The sequence below is a fragment of the Chiloscyllium plagiosum genome, chromosome 21 (assembly GCF_004010195.1).
Source record: "Chiloscyllium plagiosum isolate BGI_BamShark_2017 chromosome 21, ASM401019v2, whole genome shotgun sequence".
NCBI lineage: Eukaryota > Metazoa > Chordata > Chondrichthyes > Orectolobiformes > Hemiscylliidae > Chiloscyllium > Chiloscyllium plagiosum.
Window position 1 is genome coordinate 36,613,291 of NC_057730.1, and position 20,810 is coordinate 36,634,100.

At 39.3% G+C, this 20,810-nt stretch overlaps 2 protein-coding genes across 5 annotated transcripts in view; both read right to left on the reverse strand.

Moving 5' to 3' along the window:
• LOC122560762 (protein ELFN1-like) overlaps nt 1-12,791 on the reverse strand; it is a 195,493-nt gene extending 182,702 nt beyond the window's left edge. For both annotated transcript variants that reach the window (XM_043711824.1, XM_043711821.1), the window contains exon 1: nt 12,720-12,791. The gene's annotated coding sequence lies outside the window, so the exon portion shown is untranslated. The remainder of the gene's footprint in view (nt 1-12,719) is intronic.
• The window catches only part of elfn1a (extracellular leucine-rich repeat and fibronectin type III domain containing 1a), a 133,796-nt gene extending 120,994 nt beyond the window's left edge, over nt 1-12,802 (reverse strand). For 2 of the 3 annotated variants that reach the window (XM_043711827.1, XM_043711826.1), the window contains exon 1: nt 12,720-12,802. The gene's annotated coding sequence lies outside the window, so the exon portion shown is untranslated. The remainder of the gene's footprint in view (nt 1-12,719) is intronic. The other variant, XM_043711825.1, reaches the window with a different exon arrangement.
• Nucleotides 12,803-20,810: the final 8,008 nt, after the last annotated feature.

A 20,810-nucleotide genomic window follows, 5' to 3' on the forward strand; every position in this document is an offset into this window, starting at 1 on the left:
TCTTGCTGAGATATTTGTATCATCGATAGTCACAGGTGAGATGCCGGAAGACTGGAGGTTGGCAAACGTGGTGCCACTGTTTAAGAAGGGTGGTAAGGACAAACCAGGGAACTATAGAGCGGTGAGCCTGACCTCAGTGGTGGGCAAGTTGTTCGAGGGAATCCTGAGGGACAGGATGTACATGTATTAGGACTGATTAGGGATAGTCAACATGATTTTGTGTGTGGGAAATCATGTCTCACAAACTGAGTTTTTTGAAGAAGTAACAAAGAGGATTGACGAGGGCAGAGCAGTAGACGTGATCTATATGGACTTCAGTAAGGCGTTCGACAAGGTTCCCCATGGGAGACTCATTAGCAAGGTTAGAACTCATGGAATACAGGGAGAACTAGCCATTTGGATACAGAACTGGCTCAAAGGTAGAAGTCAGAGGGTGGTGGTGGAGGGTTGTTTTACAGACTTGGAGTGCCACAAGGATCGATGTTGGGTCCTCTACTTTTTGTCATTTACATAAATGATTTGGATGCGAGCATAAGAGGTACAGTTAGTAAGTTTGCAGATGACACCAAAATTGGAGGTATAGTGGACAGCGAACAGGGTTACCTCTGATTACAACAGGATCTTGACCAGATAGGCCAATAGGCTGAGAAGTGGCAGATGGAGTTTAATTCAGATAAGTGCGAGGTGCTGCATTTTGGGAAAGCAAATCTTAGCAGGACTTATACACTTAATGGTAAGGTCCTAGGGAGTGTTGCTGAACAAAGAGACCTTGGAGTGCAGTTTCATAGTTCCTTGAAAGTCGAGTCGTAGGTAGATAGGATAGCGAAGAAGGCGTTTGGTATACAATCCTTTATTGGTCAGAGTATTGAGTACAGGAGTCAGGAGGTCATGTTGTGGCTGTACAGGACATTGGTTAGGCCACTGTTGGAATACTGCGTGCATTTCTGGTCTCCTTCCTATTGGAAACATGTTGTGAAACTTGAAAGGGTTCAGAAAAGATTCACAAGGATGTTGTCAGGGTTGGAGGATTTAAGCTATAGAGAGAGGCTAAACAGGCTGGGGCTGTTTTCCCTGGAGCGTCGGAGGCTGAGGGGTGACATTATAGAGGTTTACAAATTATGAGGGGCATGGATAGGGTAAATAGGCAAAGTCTTTTCCCTGGGGTCGGGGAGTCTAGAACTAGAGGGCATAGGTTTAGGGTGAGAGGAGAAAGATATAAAAGAGACCTAAGTGGCAACCTTTTCATGCAGAGGGTGGTACATGTATGGAATGAGCTGCCAGAAGAAGTGGTGGAGGTTGGTACAATTGCAACATTTAAGGGACATTTGGATGGGTATATGAATAGGAAGGGTTTGGAGGGATATGGGCCGGGTGCTGGCAGGGGGGACTAGATTGGGTTGGGATATCTGGTCGGCATGGACGGGTTGGACCAAAGGGTCTGTTTCCATGCTGTACATCTCTATGACTCTGACTCTAATAATAGTGAACATCTTCATCACAATGGTTCAATAGTATAGCAACGGTTCGAGGAAAAGATTCACCATCATCTTCCCGAGAGCAATAATCGTCCGGATTTGTTGCGGGTCCCTATGAAATAAGATATTAAAAAGCGATGTGGTCTTGCTAGACCTCTTCACAAAAAGCTTTGTGAAAATCTAAACTCTCTTGCACAAGAAACAGTAGAGACTGTTGGTCATTTGAAAATTCTAAACTGAGATTAATAGATTTTTGTTAGCCACACTTTAAAGACCCAAGGTAGATACAACAGGTTAAATCTTGATCTATTTAAATGGTAGAATAGGCTTGAAGGACTGATTTGAATTACTCATATAATCCAACTCGGATTGGCCAAACTCAGCACTGTCTTGGTATAATCTTACTTTGTGTGGTGCAAATAGTCACTGCTTTAAACAACCAAGCTCTGATGAAAGTCATAAAACTTTATCTTTCTGAAAAAGTCAGCTGCTGCACAGCATGAATCAGAGATATGGGGTCCAGGGGCTGTAACTCCTGATTACATCATATCATACAGGATCCTTTTCTCCCAAAAGGTTCGACTCTACTGCATCAATCAAATATCCGCAGACAGAGAAGAACCTCATGTTTACTCTGACTGGGCTGGAGTTCCACAAGTGAATAAGAGACTGATATTCTTTCACTATGAAGTACCACGTGAACAAATCTTAATACATTGCACGACAAAGTCCCAATCAAGGAGAAGAGATTTTCAATCATTTCCTTTGTTGTCCTCAAGTCATATCTGACTCCCATAGATGATTGAGAGCAAAATGAGAAAAGGCTTAGTTGTCAATCCTTAGAGATGAATGAATTGTAACTGAATGCACAGTTACAAGAAGGTATCAATTTCCATGGTGGGGAAAGGTTCAGGACACCTGTTTGTAAGAATAAGGACATGGAGCCCATACTTCATTTCAAAACAATCTACAAACCAACCCAAATACTAGCTAAATTACCTATGGAAGTATGAAGTTAATGGCAGGAGTCTGATGTCCATATAGTCACTGCATTCACTGGATGGGAATTTCTGGAAAGAGATTGGAAATGGCTGGTGAATCTTGTTAGTAGGAATTGGGAGGAGGAGGCTCTGCGTATGAATAGGAGGGAAGGGGAAAGCTGCATCAGTGATTGGGAATGAAGATTTCCTGCCAGGGTTTGTGGGGATAGAGGCTGGAATCAAGAGGATATGTCACCGCATCCATCTTCTACCAACACCTGTGCTCTGAAACTGTTACTATGGACTGCACCATTATCCCTTATGCGGTCTCCCACCATCAGCATCCCCCACGCCCACAGCTACCCATACTGGTACTCCTGCATGGCTTTCATACTGTCTCCTCAGTCCTTTGGATCTTTCCCCCATATGTTCTAGCACCTACAGCCATATTACCTACTTTAAGCCCACTCAGTCTCCTCTTTTCTGTTGGTACAGGAGAAGATAGTTCAAAACAGGACAGAGTGAATCTGTTCAGTTGGGTGAGTGCCTGACATCTGTGTCACCTCCAATGAGGAACGAATCCTGGGACTTCATTCAAATGCATGGGGCAGAGCAGCAGTGGCAGACAAATATATGGGACACAATGTCCTCACTGCGTTAGAAGCTGCAGCCATGCTGCAAATAATGTGACTGTCTGTCTGTTTCCATGGGCAGGTTGACAGCTACCCTGGAGAACCAGGCCTAGCATCCTCAGTGACTGCTGAAAATGTGCACACACCAGCAACCAATTGCCCCTCCACTGGTCTTCAAGACCAAACACATTGTGAGAGCGGTGTGGGGAACATTGTCAACAGTCTAATGGTCCCACTTGACAAGGAGACAAGACGGTGCACAGCCAGAGGTGGAACCACATGCAAGTTCCTCTACACTTTCCACTCAGGACACTACAGAGGTGGCTGGGCTGAGGAGAGTCTATTTGCCTCTGGGATGAGTTTTCACAAAGTTGAAATTGTCTGACAAGTTTGTTAAGATGAAAAGCTGAATATTAATGAGGTGAGTTGCGCCATTATCAAAACATCTGACAATCATTAATCTTCAACAACTGGAATTTCATTGCTGACTAGCAAGAATCTGTTATATAAAGCACAAAATACAGCGTGAGTTGCTCCCAACACCAAGATGGGCCTTGTTGTGTTATCACCTGACTCTATCACATATCTCATTATATCCTAGCTGACTCAGACCCCAAAGATTCTGCCCAGAAAATGACTGCAGCAATCATGGAAGCGACAGCATTCCAAAGTCAAACCTTCAATGAGAAGTTGATAAAGGACACAAAAAGATTATGGATTCAAGAATGAGACAAAAAAGCCAAATCCAATTTGGAAAAAGACAGAAACCTTAATGGAGAAACACTAAAAGGAGCAAGAGAAGCCTTGAAGAACAAAGTTAGATAGTCTTAAGGAAAAAGAGATAACTTCATGAAAACAGTGCAAAGACCAGAAAAGGAAGATAAGGGAATGTAAAATAGCAGTATCACCTCTCACAACAAGTTGCAACCATTGAGATTAGGCTCCATGAGGCACAGCAGCAAGGCATAGTGAAAGAAAGTAATTTATACCTTGGCTGGAGAATTGGGAAGGCTTCAAACTTTATTTACTCTGGAAAAGAGCAAGTTTGTAGAAATCTAATCAAAAAGGCTAGTTGAAGAAAATTTAGGAGAAATTACAGATTTAAATAGACCAAGATTCAGTAATTAAACTATGATTCGGCAGAAAAATTCATAAGAGCTGCGACCAGTGAACTTTATTTAAAAATTTGTGTAGATGTTAGTGTTTGGTCTTTTATCTTGAAAAAGTTGGGAAAGCATCCATTTTCTGTGGATAGGGATGAGTTCAACTGTAGCCTTTGGGAGCAGATGTTTCCTGTGCAGTGCCTAAAAGTTCTCGTAATTATGCCTGACTAGTCATATTGTTGGAATTATGCGAAAGTTCAGCAAATCATCTTGTTAATTAGACAAGTACCTCTCTGTAAATAATTTGCAGTGATGTATAATCTACCATTACTCACTAAATTGCTAAAGACACAGAAAGAGGAGGGTTGGTGGTGGCAAATTTCCCCAAACAGCCCTTATCCTTCATCACACACTGTCAGGAGTGGCAGATACCATAAAGTGTCAGCATTGGAAATTAGGGTGATATCATTCACTAACTTCATTGAGTTTTTTGAAGATGTGATAAAGAGGATTGATGAGGGCAGAGTGATGGACTTCAGTAAGGTATTCAACAAGATTCTTTGTGGTAGAATGGTTAGCAGGGTGAAATCAGATGGAATACAGGGAGAATTAGCCATATGGATACAGAACTGGCTCGAAGGAAGAAGACAGAGGGTGCTGTTGGGGGTTGCTTTTCAGACTGGAGCTCTGTGAACAGCAATGTGCCACAAGAATCAATGCTGGATCCATTGCATTTTATTATTTATATTCAAGATTTTCATGTGAACACAGAAGGTATTGTTAGTAAGTTTGCAGATTACACCAAAATTGCAGGTGTAGTGGACAGTGAAGAAGGTTTTCTCGGAGTAGAATGGGATCTTGATCAAATGGACCGATGGTGCACAGATTGGCAGATGGAGTTTAATTTAGATAAATGTGAGGTGCTGCATTTTGGAAAAACAAATCAGAGTGTTGCTGAACAAAAGGACCTTGGAATGCAGGTTCATTGTTTATTGAAAGTGGAGTCCCAGGTAGACAGGATAGTGAAGAATGCGTTTAGTGTACTTGCCTGTATTGGTGTTCGCATTGAGTAACAGGGTTGAGAGATCATATTGCTGCTGTACAGGACAGTGGCTAGGTCACGTTTGGAATATTGCGCGCAATTCTGGTCTCCCTGCTATAGGAAGGATGTTGTGAAATTTGAAAGGGCTCAGAAAAGATTTGCAAGGATGGTGCCAGGGTTAAAGGGTTTGAGTTTTAGGGAGAGGCTGAATAGACTGGAGCTATTTTCCCTGGAGTGTCAGAGGCTGAGAGGTGACCATATAGAGGTTTATAAAATCATGAGGGGTATGGATAAGGTAAATAGGCAAGGTCTTTTTCCTGGGGTGTGGTAGTCCAAAACTAGAGGGCATAGGTTTAAGGTGAAATGGGAAAGATTTAAAAGGTATCTAAGTGGCAACTTTTTCATGCAGAGGGTGGTGCTCCTATGGAATGAGCTGCCAGAGGAAGTGGTGGAGGCTGGTACAATTACAAAATTTAAAAGGCATCTGGGTGGGTATATGAATAGGAAGAGTGTTGGCAAAAGGGACTAGATTTATTTAGGATATGTGATCAGCATGGACAAGTTGGACAGAAGGGTCTGTTTCCGTATTGTACATTTCTATGTCTCTATGACATTACTCCCTCTCACATTTACCAACCTACTCAATCACCACTAACTCACTCAACGACTCACAAACCTATTTACTCATTGGAAGACTTGAAACCTTTGAAAACTTACCTGAATATGGCAGCATCTGTTCTAAAAGGGAGCGTATCTTGTCTTTCCTGTCCTGTCCTGTCTTGTCTTCTGCTGTGCTTGTCAGTCTAGTGCTGGAGCGTCTGCACGCTCTCATTTTTGCAACAGCCCGGAAGAGAAGTATCGACTAAAAATGTGCCGTGTAGATGGGAAACGGTAAACATTCCAGAGTGGCAATGTGCCAAGCATCAATGCTGACTGGAAGAGTTGGCCCATTACCTTGTCTCATTGTTTATTATGCACAACAGCAAGGTGCAAAAAAAAAGCTGACGGTTTCTGAGAGTCCCAGTTTTGAATTTGCTTACTAGGCTCTGAGGAAGCTGATAAAAGGCAGCTCTTATAACATTTTAATTTCTCTTAAAAATTATGCTTCCTGGAGTGTGTCTGACTGTTGGCTCACGTGGAAGTTAATTTTCTTGGTTGTAGCTCCTTTTCTGAGAGGATGGTGCATTTACTCGTTTTGTGATGGTTCTGGCCTCATTTGCATTAATCTAACGGTCATGTTTTGAATCTAAAATACGTGATTTAGTATTGGGGTAATCATCAGAATTTTGAAATGAAAATCAGGAGAAATGTACATTATAGGCAGATCCTCCAGTTTACACCATTGTTAAAATATATCATGAGAATGAGGTCAGAATAATGATGCCTTTTATTTAATTATTAAAATGATAACAAGCTTAGAATTCAACATTAAAATTGGCTCAAAAATATTAACAAATACATTGAATCAAGTGTCAAAGTATTGGATTTCCCCTAATGGACAGGGTACCGATGGGTTAGAGATGGTGAGACAAACAGGTTTGTGGGGCTTTGGGGAAGAAAGACAAACAGTTGGGAGTCATGACAGCCCAACTTTATTATTCATTCTCATAACTAGGGAGCTGGTATATGATCACCAGCCAGCTACATTGGGCCCTGAAAGGCATCTTTCTACTAATGGATTGACTTGCCTGCCATGTCAGGAAACAAGATCTCAGTGGAGAAGACTACCCTGTTACTATCTGGTAGGGTCTGGCAAAGATGACTGCATTCAAATGAAACTAGGAACAGGTAATGGTTATGTGTTAATTGAGGGATAATTGGATGAGAACATAACTGATTACATATATATAGATACATGGGAGACAAGTCATTTGTGGGGGTTGTTGGTGGTGTGTCAGTTGGAATAAAACTTTGACTAGAAAAGAACATGCCTGGACTCTGTCTAAATAACATTCAACCTCTGGTGTTTAACATTCTATGCTATAAACTGGGAGGCCACTGGAGTTTGATTCTCCCTTTCTCATTTATAGAATAGAAACATGTACTGAATATTATCTGGTGACAAGTCTTGACTTGCTTGTTATTTATGTATAATGAATAGCTTTTGTGAAGGATAAACTTTGTGGAGTAGTTGCTGTGGTAAATATTAGTCATTTACTTAAAAAATGACTGTGTGGATCATTTATGTGTTTGGTGAATTATTTTGGGGTTTTACTGTGGCCCTTTAAAGTGAATATTTTCTATTCATTGTGAAAGCAAGATGAAGTCCAAAATCCCTTAGTTCAGATTACCACCAAGACTACAGAGTATAGGAAGGATGTTATCAATCAAAATGTATCAGTTAAGCAACACAAACCATGGGGTTTAAAACCTGGAAAGAGGTGAGGAGTTCTACTGTTTTGAGAGAAACTGGGCAAGTATTGCAGAATGATAAATCTTGATTTCATTGTGAGGAAGGTTGTGGAAGGGGAATGGAATATGTATTACAACATGTTTGGAGCTTGGAAAGATCAAGAATGTCACCCCTTTACACAAAATAAATTTATAAGATGAAATTCCATATATTCTACCCCTTACTTTGGGCAAGACTTGAGTGATGACTTATTAAATCGCCACATCTGAGAGATGCAATTTCATCTTGTTCCAAAAGATAAAATCTCATCAAGTGTATGATTGTTTCAGAAACAGCCTGTCAATTATTCACAGCACAAAAAGAGTACAGAACAGTGATTGTTGGAACAATTCTAACCACACAAGTCTTTTATAAATATTGATGGGTTCTGAAATGTTTTCCATTTGTAAATGCATTTCATACTAAGATACTGAGCCAGTGAGACCAAGATAATCACAGCCTCAATGCTCAGTTACTGCTTAATTACTTGGTTTCAAATGAGAGGTTGGTAAGAAAGAAATATGTTTATATGACACCATTTGCAATCACAGGATATCTTAAAGCGAATGAAAGCCAGTGAGATATTATAGAAGAGTAATTATTGTTATGTGCAGGAAATGGAGCAGCAAATTTATGCCCTCACAATTCATAAAATGATAATGACCAAGTAATCTTCGAGTGATGTTGGATGAGTGACAAACATTGGCCAGGGCTAGGATATTGGGGGAAACTGTCTTGTCCTGCTTCAAAATAGTGGCCATGAAACATCTTACATACACCTGAGATGACAGAGTGGGCCTCAGTTTAACTTCCCACTACTGCCTTCTTAAAGAAACTGCAGAAAGGCAATAAATGCTTGTCACACCTGTGATATCCACACCCTGAGAAGAAACAAAAACAGGTCATAGCTATTCTACAATTCACATCATCTATAGTTTATCCAGAATAGTCATTTGGTTAAGGGAGCAGACAAGATATGTGGAATTGTATGTGGACTAGGGAGTCCTAGTTCAGGTTTCTCTTAAGGTAAACTTGTTTGTTGGGTTAATAGTTAAGAAGGCAAATACAATGTTGTCATTCATCTCAAGAGGACTAGAATATAAAAGTAGGAATGTACTTCTGAGGCTTTATCAAGCTCTGGTCAGACAACATTTAGAGTATTGTGAGCAATTTTGGGCCCCATACCTCAAGAAAGATGTACTGGCTCTGGAGTTCTGGTTCCACAGGAGGTTCACAAGGATTATCCTGGGAATGAAAGGCTTAATATCTGAGGAATGTTTGAGAACCCTGGAACTATACTCAATGGAGTTTAGAAGGATGAAGGAGGATCTGATTGAAACTTACATAATACTGAATGGCCTGCACAGAGTGGGCATTGGGAAGATATTTCCATTGGCAGGAGAAATGAGGACCCAAGGGCACAGCCTTCAAGGGAAGACCCTTTAGAACTGAGATAAGGAGAAACTTCTTTAGCCAGAGAATGGTGAATCTGTGTAATTCATTGTCACAGAAGGCTGTGGAGTCCAGGTCATTGAGTATATTTAAAACAGAGTTCTTGACTTCCAATGTGATCAATGTTTAAAGGGGGAAAGAAGGAAAATGGGGTTGAAAAACCTATCAGCCACAATTAAATGGTGGAGCAGACTCGATGGGCCAAGTGGCCTAATTTCTGCTCCTGTCTCATGGTCTTGTAGAGAAGTCAGGGAAGGACATATATTGGGACAATGTTAGGCATTTTGAGATATACATTGCTACTAAACATTTTCAGAACCAAGTGAGTCAAACACATAGCTATTCCATTCCACAGTACAAATGTTGCCAATTTCAGAAAATAAGAAATAGAAGTGAAGTAGACCATTTGACCTTTCACTATTCACAAAGATCATATTTCACCTTCTGCCTGAATTCAATCTTCCTGCTGTCTTCATTTACCTTATTTCCCTTTGTACCCCAAAATCTAACAACTTTTGTCTTGAACATAATTAATTGTGAACATCTACAACTCTCTAGTAAAAAATTCCAAAGCCCCAAAAAAACACATTCCAGTCTTAAAAGGGCAACTCCTAATTATAAAATTATAAAAATTGTGTTGTGGATATTTTCCAAATATAAACTTCTTCCCTTTATACTTAAACTCCATCCCTATGTCTCTTCTCTCTGAGAACCAAGTCTTTCTTCTCTCCTTTTGTGAGTTCATTGCTGGCATTTCCTTTTCCTGTGAGCTGCCCCTTGATCACTGAGCTAACTTATGCTTATTCTTCTTTTTCTATCTCATGTACTGTCTCTGAGGGCTACCTTCCTGGGACTTTATTGTTTCCTGATACAGTAATACTAATTTAGTTTCCACTTCACAGTTCCATTCAACCTCATCTTCTGTACTCTGATATTTGTTTTGGACTGATACATTACTTTGCTTTCCTCAGCCATACAGCTGAAGTTAGGAGTTCAGCTGCAGAAAATTCTCAAGCCTTCATGCAATAATTTTGCCAAACTGTACAAGAAATCATTAACTGTTTGGAATTGGGGAAGACGACGATCGAGAGTCGCAGACAATTTTACATAGCTGTGGAAGAGAGTAAAAAGACAGTGGACAATGTACTTCAGACTGTGTGTTCTAATATGTACATCATTAAATAATAATTGACACTGACTCATGCAAGGAAATATTATGACAGGTGACCAAAAGCTTGAACAAAGAGGTAGGTCTTAAGGAGAATCAAAAGGAATCAGAATGAGAGGTGGACAATCATAAGGGCCTGAGGAAGGAGATTTCAGGGCTCAAAGTTTGGGCAACTGAAGATATGTATAACAATGGGGATGGTTTAAAATTGGAGATGTTTTGATTTTGTAAATCAATCCCACTTCACTTTTAAATAACTCCACAGAGGCCGACATCCTATCACCAAGTCACCATTTATTTACACATGATCCGTCCTTGACTTTGGTACTGCCTCTTCAGAGTCAGCTCTCAGAGTGGCAGTATCTCTGATACTCACATTTCTATCTGTTAACCAGGGCTCCTATTTAGACCAGATTAACAGCCCCAATCATATTCAATGAAGACCAGTTACAATCACTACACACTCCATCCTCACTAATAAGGAACTTAAAGGGGATCAGATTAGACAGGAAAGTGGAGTTGAGAACACAATCAGATCAGCAGGCTCGAAAGGTTGAATGACTTACTTCTGCTCCTAGTTCATAAATTTGTATATTCAGCTTTTATATTGAAGGTTCTGAAGGTGCTTAATTTGTTTGAGAAGGAGATTCTATAAGGGTTTTCTTTATAAATGTTCTGCATTTTGTTTGGGAGACATGGAAATGGTTGAGGCTAATTACAAGGATGAGTATATTACATGTTATTACTATTAGAGAGGGGAGCAATTTCTATCAAAGTGTTATGGAAGAGTTGTAGAGTGTTCTTCTGGTAAAGAAGGGGTGAACTAAGATTAATCTCCATATGAAAATTCCTGGCAGTGGCCATTATTGATCTATACTCTCATTTCCCATCTAGTTCTAGTTACCTGCTGGCTGGTGGGTTCATTTAAGCTGCATTCACAACAAGCAGACACTTGTGTGGTGTGTGCATGTTTTTAAAGTATAAAGAGAAGGGGGCGGAATTGCAGGCAGGCGTCCGGGTCAGATAGCATGTTGCTGCTGCTGAGATTGACATTTAAACCCAGATAAAAAGCTGGCATCCGAAAGAGAATGAAACAATAAGTCAGTCACGATGAGCTTTGATAACATTTTATGTGGTTCAGACAGCTTGCAGATCAGTATCTTTCTATCAACGTGGTCTTAACATCCTCCTTAAAAGATGCTAGGTATTAACAGGGCTTTCAGAAACATGATAACAAGAATCTATTCAATTAAACACAAGCTAAGCAGAGTGTTGAAGGCCAGTTATAAGCTTTCAACTGGTAAATACACTGTCCAGTGTTTTAGTGAGCCTCATAGAATAGGTAGTTTCCAAGTCAATCCCCATGATCTGTGCTGAATTAGTCCAGTTAATTAATACGGAAGATGTTTTTGTTTGTGGGAAGTTCAAAACCAAGGTTCAGACATATTTTATAGAAACTAATATATTTAACGAGGAATTCAGGAGGAACCTCTTTACCCAGAAAGTAATTAGAATGTGGAACTTGCTATCACACAAAATAGTTGATGTAAATAACATGGATATATTTAAGGGAAAGCTAGCTAAGTACATGAGAGAAAAAGGAATAACAAGATATGCAGATAGGTTTGGATAAAGAGGCTTATGTGAAGCAAAACTCTGACATGAGCCAGTTAGGCTGAATGATCTTATTCTGTCTGTGTTTTAGTGAGTGGCATAGTTTGGGGCCTGGGCTTCTTGTTTCTCACCTCTATTTAATGCCTCCTGTTGAGAACCTCAGTATGCAGATGTCAAGACAGGCAAGGATGCAATCAGGCTTAGCTGCAGTACTTCCAGGTGGAATACCCTGCTGACACTCACTGTTGGTTAGCGTACAAAAATGGCCCATGGCAGAAGTAAACAGGAGAAGGCACTGACTCCTGGAGAAAAAAACTCCCCAGCGTGTGTTAGCATCATTGAGAGAGAACATTGGAGAAGGAAAAATTTTGAATGGCATTTCTCTAGTCTTTCCCATGTAAACTGTTAGAACTGAGTCAGCTGGAGATCTGCAGCTCTGTGAAAGGAAAGGTTTAAAAGCCTAAAAGTACTTTTTGAATAGAACATAATGTAAAAGATTTTTGTGTGAATAATGTGAGCTTCAATTCCTCACACAGATAATAAAAGCTCTCAAAGATACTGCTTTGCACAAGAATGAGAAAATTATGGCTTTTCTGGAAGATTTTGGAATTGGAAACTTTACAGAATCAACGTAACACTAACTACATTTTCTACCAAATTAACCTTATTCTTTGACTTGCCCTTTTCAAATTAATTTATGTAAGGTCTATAATGGCCCACGTAGTTCTTGACCCTGAGCATCTGGTAAAAGTACAACTTTATGAATCAAACTGTAGATTGTGCATGACAATCTAAGCTAAAGTTATTGTAATAGGCTTGTTGGTGTGTTTTGTAAGTAGACAAGTGATTGAAAACTCTTACCTCAGGTCCACAGATTTAGCTGCCTTTGTGAAACAATTCCTGTCTTGCTGATATAAGGCCAGGGTAGGATTCTGCTCATTTTCTCCTCTGTCAAGAGAATGAGAAATATGTTAACAGATTGGCAAACTAACAACGGGCATGCACTCAATTTCCTCCATATTCTATGCTGAATTAGTTTGGTTAATAAATAAGGAAGATGTGTTCATGAAAAGTTCAAAGCCAGGGTTCATAAGTATAAGATAGTCACTATTAAATCCAACAAGGAATTCAGGAGGAACCTCTTTATCCAGAAACTATTAAAATATGGATCGTGATACCATACAAAATAATTAATGTGCAAAGTATGGATATATTTAAGGGAAAGCTATGAGTCCGCATCAACTGTCGTTCAGCCTTTGAGTCAGAAGATTGTGGGTTTTAGCCTCAGAGAGTTAAGTCTTACACTTTTACAGAAAGGCTCTCCGATACTTATTCTCCTCGAGGACCATTTTTGCACAAACCCAAGATTGGAATGCCAGTGCGGTATTGAAGGAGTGCTGTATTGTCATTGCCCTCTCAGGTTGAAATAAAAAATCCTACAACATATATTTGAAGTACACACATTCTTATCTAGCTCCCCTTGAAATGCAAATTTGCCGTTTATCTTAATTATTACATGCGATGGGATATTCTAGTTCTCACCACTCTAGGTAAAGACATTTTTCCCAAATTGAATTAATAGTGATTAACTCCTAATACAGCAGACTAATCAAGTGAACCAATACATAAATCATAAGATTTTTTGCATTTTTTTCCTTCGTAACTGAAACAAATTAGGTTTTAAACAAACCAAGATAATCAAAAATGTAGATAATTTTGCAACAGTATAGTTAACTTTTATCTATAGATATTTTTGTCGCATTTTTGAAAATCTCCATGACAGTTTTTACTTCAAAGAATGTCACTTTGAAAATCTTGAGCTTAAAGTTTGGATTTTATGTCACAGTCTAAAAATGTGTAGTGAGCAAAGCTTCCTACCTATACAATGTTCCCAATGTTTTTAGCCACAAGAGCAGTATTCATTCTTTTATCTACCAATTGTTTCACAGTGATATTAATGAATGTATTTTCAGCAGTTTTACCTCAGGTAATGTATATTATTCATTATTGAATTAAATTCCTAAAATGTTACCTCGAGAGATGTTCTCTTTCTCAAGAGACCTTTCCTCAATGTGAAACCTCCACCCTCCTCATCTTAGTTTCATGTACTTAAAGCATTCTATTAATTATTTCTCTTTACAGCAAAATGTAAGTTTCCAGGATAAAAACCCAACCATGGTGAAATAGTTGATTACATTTGTTGGGATGGATACATCTTGAAAAGAATATAATCTATGAAGTCTTTAGAGATAAGTTTGATAATTTTTCACACAATGTGCATAATGACTTGGACCCCTCTTCCTTGTAAAATCCTGTGGATGCCAGGTACCAATTGAAACTTTCAACACTAAGATAAATTGATATTTGTTGAATATCAATGTACAAGAACAATCTTGGTTATCCGAACATCAATTATCTGAATTTTGGATTATCCAAGCAACATTGCAAGGTCCCTGTACATGCATTTCAATTGAAGTAGGAAAATTCTATTCCTCATCACTTTAATGCATCATTTTGTAAATTTGAACAGGAATATAGGTGCAAGTATGATTTACTAAATAATTAACTTTATATATAAACTCGAGACATGATGTTAGATTTAAGTCTTATACTTTTATAGAAAGGCTCTCTGATACTTATTCTCCTCGAGGACCAAGGTTTGTGACTGTGAACACTCAAGAATAACAAATATGCAAGCCCAAGCTGTGTGCTCTAACAGCAAGATTCGCTCTCAATATTGATTTGCTCCATTTTGCAAACCCAACAAGTTTTTCCTCAGCTCATTCTCAGCTCGCACGTTTTGTTTCCATTGCGTTTTCCTCTCACTATTCCATGATGACTTTTTTTTTAAACAAAATGTAGTTCAATATCTTACTGCTGACAAGAAAATTTAATGTCACTTTTTTTTGGTGGGGAGAGCAAAACACAGTGAATTAGCACACGTGAAAATAAATAGGAAGAAAACTTGATGAAAGAAAACATGGGGAAAGCATTACCCACCCCCCAAAAAATTGATGAGAGGACGGAAACTGAAGTCAGTGAAAAAATCTTCCCTCTCTCTCATGTTCTCCCTGTATTTTGCATCTCTCTCTCTCTCTCTTTCTCTCTCTAAGGGCTCAGCGGTCACTAAAGAAGGAGGGACAACACTTGGTTAGTCTGGACTGGGGGACAACACCGAACAGAAAGATGTCGGCTGCTGTCAAGGACTAGGATAAAACTGAGGAAAATGTCCGCGAAAAGTTTCACAGACTTCAGTCAAGCTCTAGCCAAAAAGTTATTTTATCTGTAAAGTATCATGAATTTTTAAGCAATATCCAGTGTCTTTAGACATTTTATCGATTGAACTAAATAAAAACTCTGTAAGCATGCTTTTATATGCAATTATGTTCAGTATGGCTTCCTTTGTTTATGATCAGATCAATTATCCGAACAATCAATTATCCGAACAAAATATTCCCTGTCCATCTCGTTCGGATAATCGAGGTTGTTCTCGATATGAAGTAAAGGCAGATAAAAGGGTGGGAAGTGATAAATTTCACCTAAAGTCTAATTGAATACGAAAGTAGATGTACACATGGACTAGATTCCCTCATTCTTGTATTCTGGATTTTCCAATAGAAAGTTAGCTTGAGCTACAAGAGTGGAAGATTTTTTTCTTTCATCAACAGCACTACCATCTACTTCTCTCGCCTTTCTCTTTTCTGCAGAAGAAGAGGGATCCTTTTAAAGGTAACAGATGGAACCATCTATTCCTGAAAGTGGGAGCATGGAGGAAGGGCAATTAATTAGGGCAGGATGGCGGTATACCAAAAACACATTGCATTCCTACTTTCACAAAAATTAAGTTGAGTGGAATGACCCTAGTTAACCTTCCTGCCCGTATCAACTAAAGGACTATTAGAGGATTTAATTGAAGGATAGTTGGGTCTGTTGCCACGCACTGTTCCTGATAGATCCTACCTTGCTGTGGGATGGTACCGGATGAGAGCTAATCCTTCTTATGCTTCCCACCCCTGTGTCCCACTATCCATGTGACTCTGAATTGAAAAACACACCCAACCCTCCAGGTCACTACTTTTCCTATGTCCTCCACATCTTGGGACCCTTGTTGTGCCCCTGTCAGCAATCAAGACACTCCTGGTGGCGCTGCTCAGGACAAGAGCTGCTGGCTTCTAATTGGCTGATGGTCTTGCTGGGGTCGGAGGCATTTCTGTCTACGGCTCTTGGTTCAGTGGGAAAGCCCTCCCATTGGCCTCACCACTGCCTGACTGGTATGTGCTTTGGTCAGCCTTTCCTGGAAAATCAGCATGAGTCTCTTGCAACTTCTCCAGCCAAAGGTAAGGCTCAAGAGGCCTCAACCAGGATCTATCCTATATTTCTGTTCATTCTTTCTTTTAACTCTTTGCTTCCTTTCTTCCACAGTCACTTCTACTTGGAATTTTGCCATGTAAGGATTATGCCTTTTTATTTTTTTTTCAAAAACTGGGTACTGAAATGACAATGGATGATTTTAAAAGCCAGTGTTGGAAAGAATGGCTGCGGTTTTGAAAACAAGTAACCAGGCTTTGCAGGCATCATATGATCAATTGTTTGAACAAGCAGTAATTGAAGTTGAATTGCAGACAATTTGGAGTCAAGAGGTGTAGTCCTGCAGCATTTGCTGGCAACAAGAAGTTGACTGGTCTATGGACTAGTAAGATATGGCAAAGTCACCATAGTCCAGAGGACCACAGAAATGCTCTCTCACTACTGAGAGATGATTGGTAGTGAGTTCAACCTGAGGGTCACTATGCCTCAAGCAAAGGTCAAGGCTGAGAAAGCAGAGTGGTAGGCATCATTGACCAATAATCATTAACAGATTTTTGCCTGACAACAAATATGTGATTGTTTCTCAGGTAAATGAACAGCATTGGAGCTGGAAACACATTACAGAGAGAGAAAAGTGCTCAGTTGTCCCCAGCTCTGTTCTCTGCAATAAAACTTCATTGTAAACTTAAAGAAAATGGTTTATCTTTCTTGCAACAGTTTTTTCATGCTATGACATATAAATTATAAGTCAGAGACTTTTAAAAGGCAACCAGTCACCTTGTTTCTCTCACCAACCAGTGGAAGCAACCAGAGAAAGATGACTGAAGCAAAATGCTGACCAGCAGAGTAGTCATAAGGACAATCTCTGCAACAGAACCTGGAAACAAAGACAACTGATCTATCTTTCTAGTTTTCCTCTCTGCCCATAACCTATGTAACCCTGTCTCTTTGTTGATCTATGTGTGTGTGTGAGAAAGGAGGGTTTATAATTACTTTACATTTCTTAAAACAGAAAGTGCTAGAGAAACCCAGCAGGTCTAGCAGCATCTGTGGAAAGAGAAAGAGTTCATGTTTCAAGTCTGATATGACTTTTCCAGAAGTTATTTTATAACTTCCAGAAAGAAGTTATAAAATAGTGTTTTTTGTTTGTGCCCAGGGCCAGGATAGAAATGTTGGCCCGAGAGCAAGGTGATTTATTTAAATGGCTATCAATTGGAAGGTTGGGGTCATTCCTACAGGCACACTGGAGATGTTCTGCAAAGCGGTTACCCAGTCTGTGTTGGTCTTGCTAATGTAAAACAGATTGCATTGTCAGCTGGTAATGTAGGAAACTAGATTGAAAGAAGTACAAGTAAAATGTTGCTTCATTTGGAAGGTATGCTTTGGGCTTTGGAAAGTAAAAATGGAGGAGGTGTTCCAAGTGTTACACCTTCTGTAGTTGCATGAAACAGTACTGTAGTGGTGTTGGTGGTGGTGATAGGGTTTGCAAGGTGGACATGAGGAGCTTTTTTCATTTCAAATTTCCAGCATCCACAATATTTTGCATTTACTTTATATTTACATTTTCTTCATTCAAATTTAATCATTAAATTCATTGAGGGGTGTGGACATGTTTAGTATTCAATACTGTCAGTTGAGATGCTGTAGAATCCCTTTTATTGAATATAGAAAGAATGAAGTGATCTGGGAAATGTATAGAAAGCTGGGTCTGAGTCATTAGGCCACAATGAATATTAGGCCACAATGTCAAACAATCTTCCCTGGTATCCAGATATTACTATTAGCCATCTCATGACTACAAGGTGGCCTCAATGAATAACAAATACAATATGGTGATTGAGATGGCTAACTGATCCATGTAAATGGCCAGGATCATTATACAGCTCATTCATTAACTTGTACTTGTAATTGCTAAAGATCCTCACCCCACCCTCTATCGACTACAACCCTGCCATAAAAATGGCTCTTTATCAATTGTATTGGCTGTAGTATTGGGTGTTCCATGATTCATTTGAAATTGCTTTTCTTTTGAAGGAAATAAGAGTTTCACCCTGAAACAGCAACTACATTTACATAAAGAATAACTATATATCTCGTGTTCATACTTCTGGCGTCAGGTATTTCTCTCTATCTAAATTACTACTATTCTTAATGTATTCAAAGCAATCTGTATGATCTCTTCACAAATTTAAGTACAAGTATTAAAGTAAGCCATTCAGTCCTTGTAGTCTGCTCCATTCACTATCCAATCGGATTATGCCCAATCTGGACCTTAACTCCATTTATCTCCCTTAGTAATGTCCTAATTTAACAAAAAATCTATCAATATCAGCTTTGAAGTCTTTTTTTTAACTTCCAGCCTCAACAACATTTTGGCGAATAGATTTCCTGATTTCCATTACTATTTTAAATGAAGAGGCACTTCCTGAAGAGCCTAGCTCTAATTTTAAGGTTACCCCATTGCACTGTCTCCCCCACCAGATGTCATTTGTCTTTATCTGTCACATCAGATCCTTGAATCAAGTCCAACTCTTCGATCAAATCATCCTTTGATCTTACATATTGAAGGAATAGCAGCTTACTTTATAGAATTTATGTTCAGATTTTAACTGTTTTGGTATTATTCTGGTCAATTTGCACTATTTTCTCTTGAAAGTCACTTTATACTTCTTGAGGTTCGGTGCTCAGAACCTAATGTAGTTACTTTTGATTTGGTCCAACGAGAGTTTTATATAGGTGTTACTTAAATTCCACAGGTTTATATACCAGCACCCTTGAGATGAGGGTCATTGAGATGAGGTTTTAATTTTGTATCCTTTTACTTTCCAGAATTTCCTGACAGCAGCTGGTGTATATCAGAAAGAGAAAGCTGATTAGCACTCGTCATAAACACAACCTGGCCATCAGTTTAATTAGACAGTGTAAACATGAGCAGCCTTTGCTCCAAATTATCTACATTTCCTTCCCACATTCACTACATTTATGAGTGTTGCCATATGATGCCATAGTGCCAATGGGCCCCTCTGGTAATTTATCCAACTAATCATCCAGACAGACTGTGGAGAAATAAACCATAGCTTTAAAGTAGAAAAGCCCAAACCCAGCTGATGGCTTAATGAGTTTGTTGTCTAATTCAGTTATATCATGCTTTATATGTACACCTCAACCCCATTTACATACCTTAACTCTATATGTCTTGATACTCCTATGCAAAAAAATGATTCTACTGCCCTAATTCGAATATCTTAGCAAGTTATGAGTTTGCATGTCAGCTTGATCCAAAGGAGTACACATCGACAGGCACACCAAGTGTTTCAGATTACCACATCTGCAAGAGGTGTCGCTGACTACACAAGCAGAAGGGGAAATGGGTGAATATTGCAAAGTCTAAGTAAATCAGACAGTGTTACAGGAGTCCTCCTGAATCAATCTTGCTTGCTAAACAATTTTCCATTTAAGGTGCCTTCTCAGAAGTGTGCAGTCAGAGTCAAATTGGTGGCAACACAGACGGCTCAGCTTCAGGTGGTAATGTAGGCTTTTCTGCACTCTCAATGTGGTTCCAAATGGGGTTGTTGCCTTCCTGGTGCCAGGTAAAGTATGCTACAGAGCAGCAGGACATTTTTTTACAGGGAGTGGGTGGGGGAGATCACCCAGACATTGTGGTCAACTCTTTCTAGTGCAGTAGTTTTTACTGACTTTGTGTCATGACTAACATGAGTACCATTCTTAGAGATGTACAACAGACATTGCAGAGCAGAATCTGCATCTAAAATTCCACCTGGCCTCTGTAACACCCTGACGTAGATATATAATGTCAACATGTGCTAAGTGGAGGCCTGGCAGCTATCCATTGAAATAATGATTGGAAAAACCATCATGTTTCTATTAAAGAGCTTTACTTCTATTGAAACCATGCACTTAGTGTGTAGAGCATTGTGTCAACTTGTGCTAATACTCCTTTGCTGGAAAGCCACATGACATGGAAGACAGAATGGCCAGTTGTCTAACAACTGGTCATACTGATGGGGAAATCCTGTGGCACAAGGAGCAACAAACCAGATGAGTGGTATGAAACAACAGGTCAAATCTCCTATTCAGGATAAACTACTACACTGATTGAAGATATAACATTTTATATCTCAGGTTGATATTATTGCCTCCTTCTGGTCTTCTTTCTTTGCCTGTAGTTTTAAAGGGATGATGAGATATTGGTGTTAAACATGAATGCTGCTGTCTGTTACCAGAGAAGAAATGAGTAAGTTGCAGTTGAAGGGTTTTCACACTGGGCTGATGCAGAGTCAGTGTTGCTTCCTTTGGGTTAAGTATTAGGATTTTTCTATGAATGATTTGGATTTGCGAATGATGAGGAAATAAACAGCAACATTTCCAAAAAAAAAGTTAGTGGTTAAGTTTTAAAAAATCATTCTCCTGATCACGATGAGGATGTAAACCAGCATATGTGAGAACCAGATTAACAGCCCCAATCAAGGAGCTCAGATTCTTTGAGGTTGACCTCATTAAAATCACCACACTGTTGACCTTACAAACCCTCCTTACTAACATCTAGGGGCTAATACCAAAATTCGGAGAACGGTCTCACAGACTAGTCAAACAACATCTTGAAATTGTCATACTCACGGACTC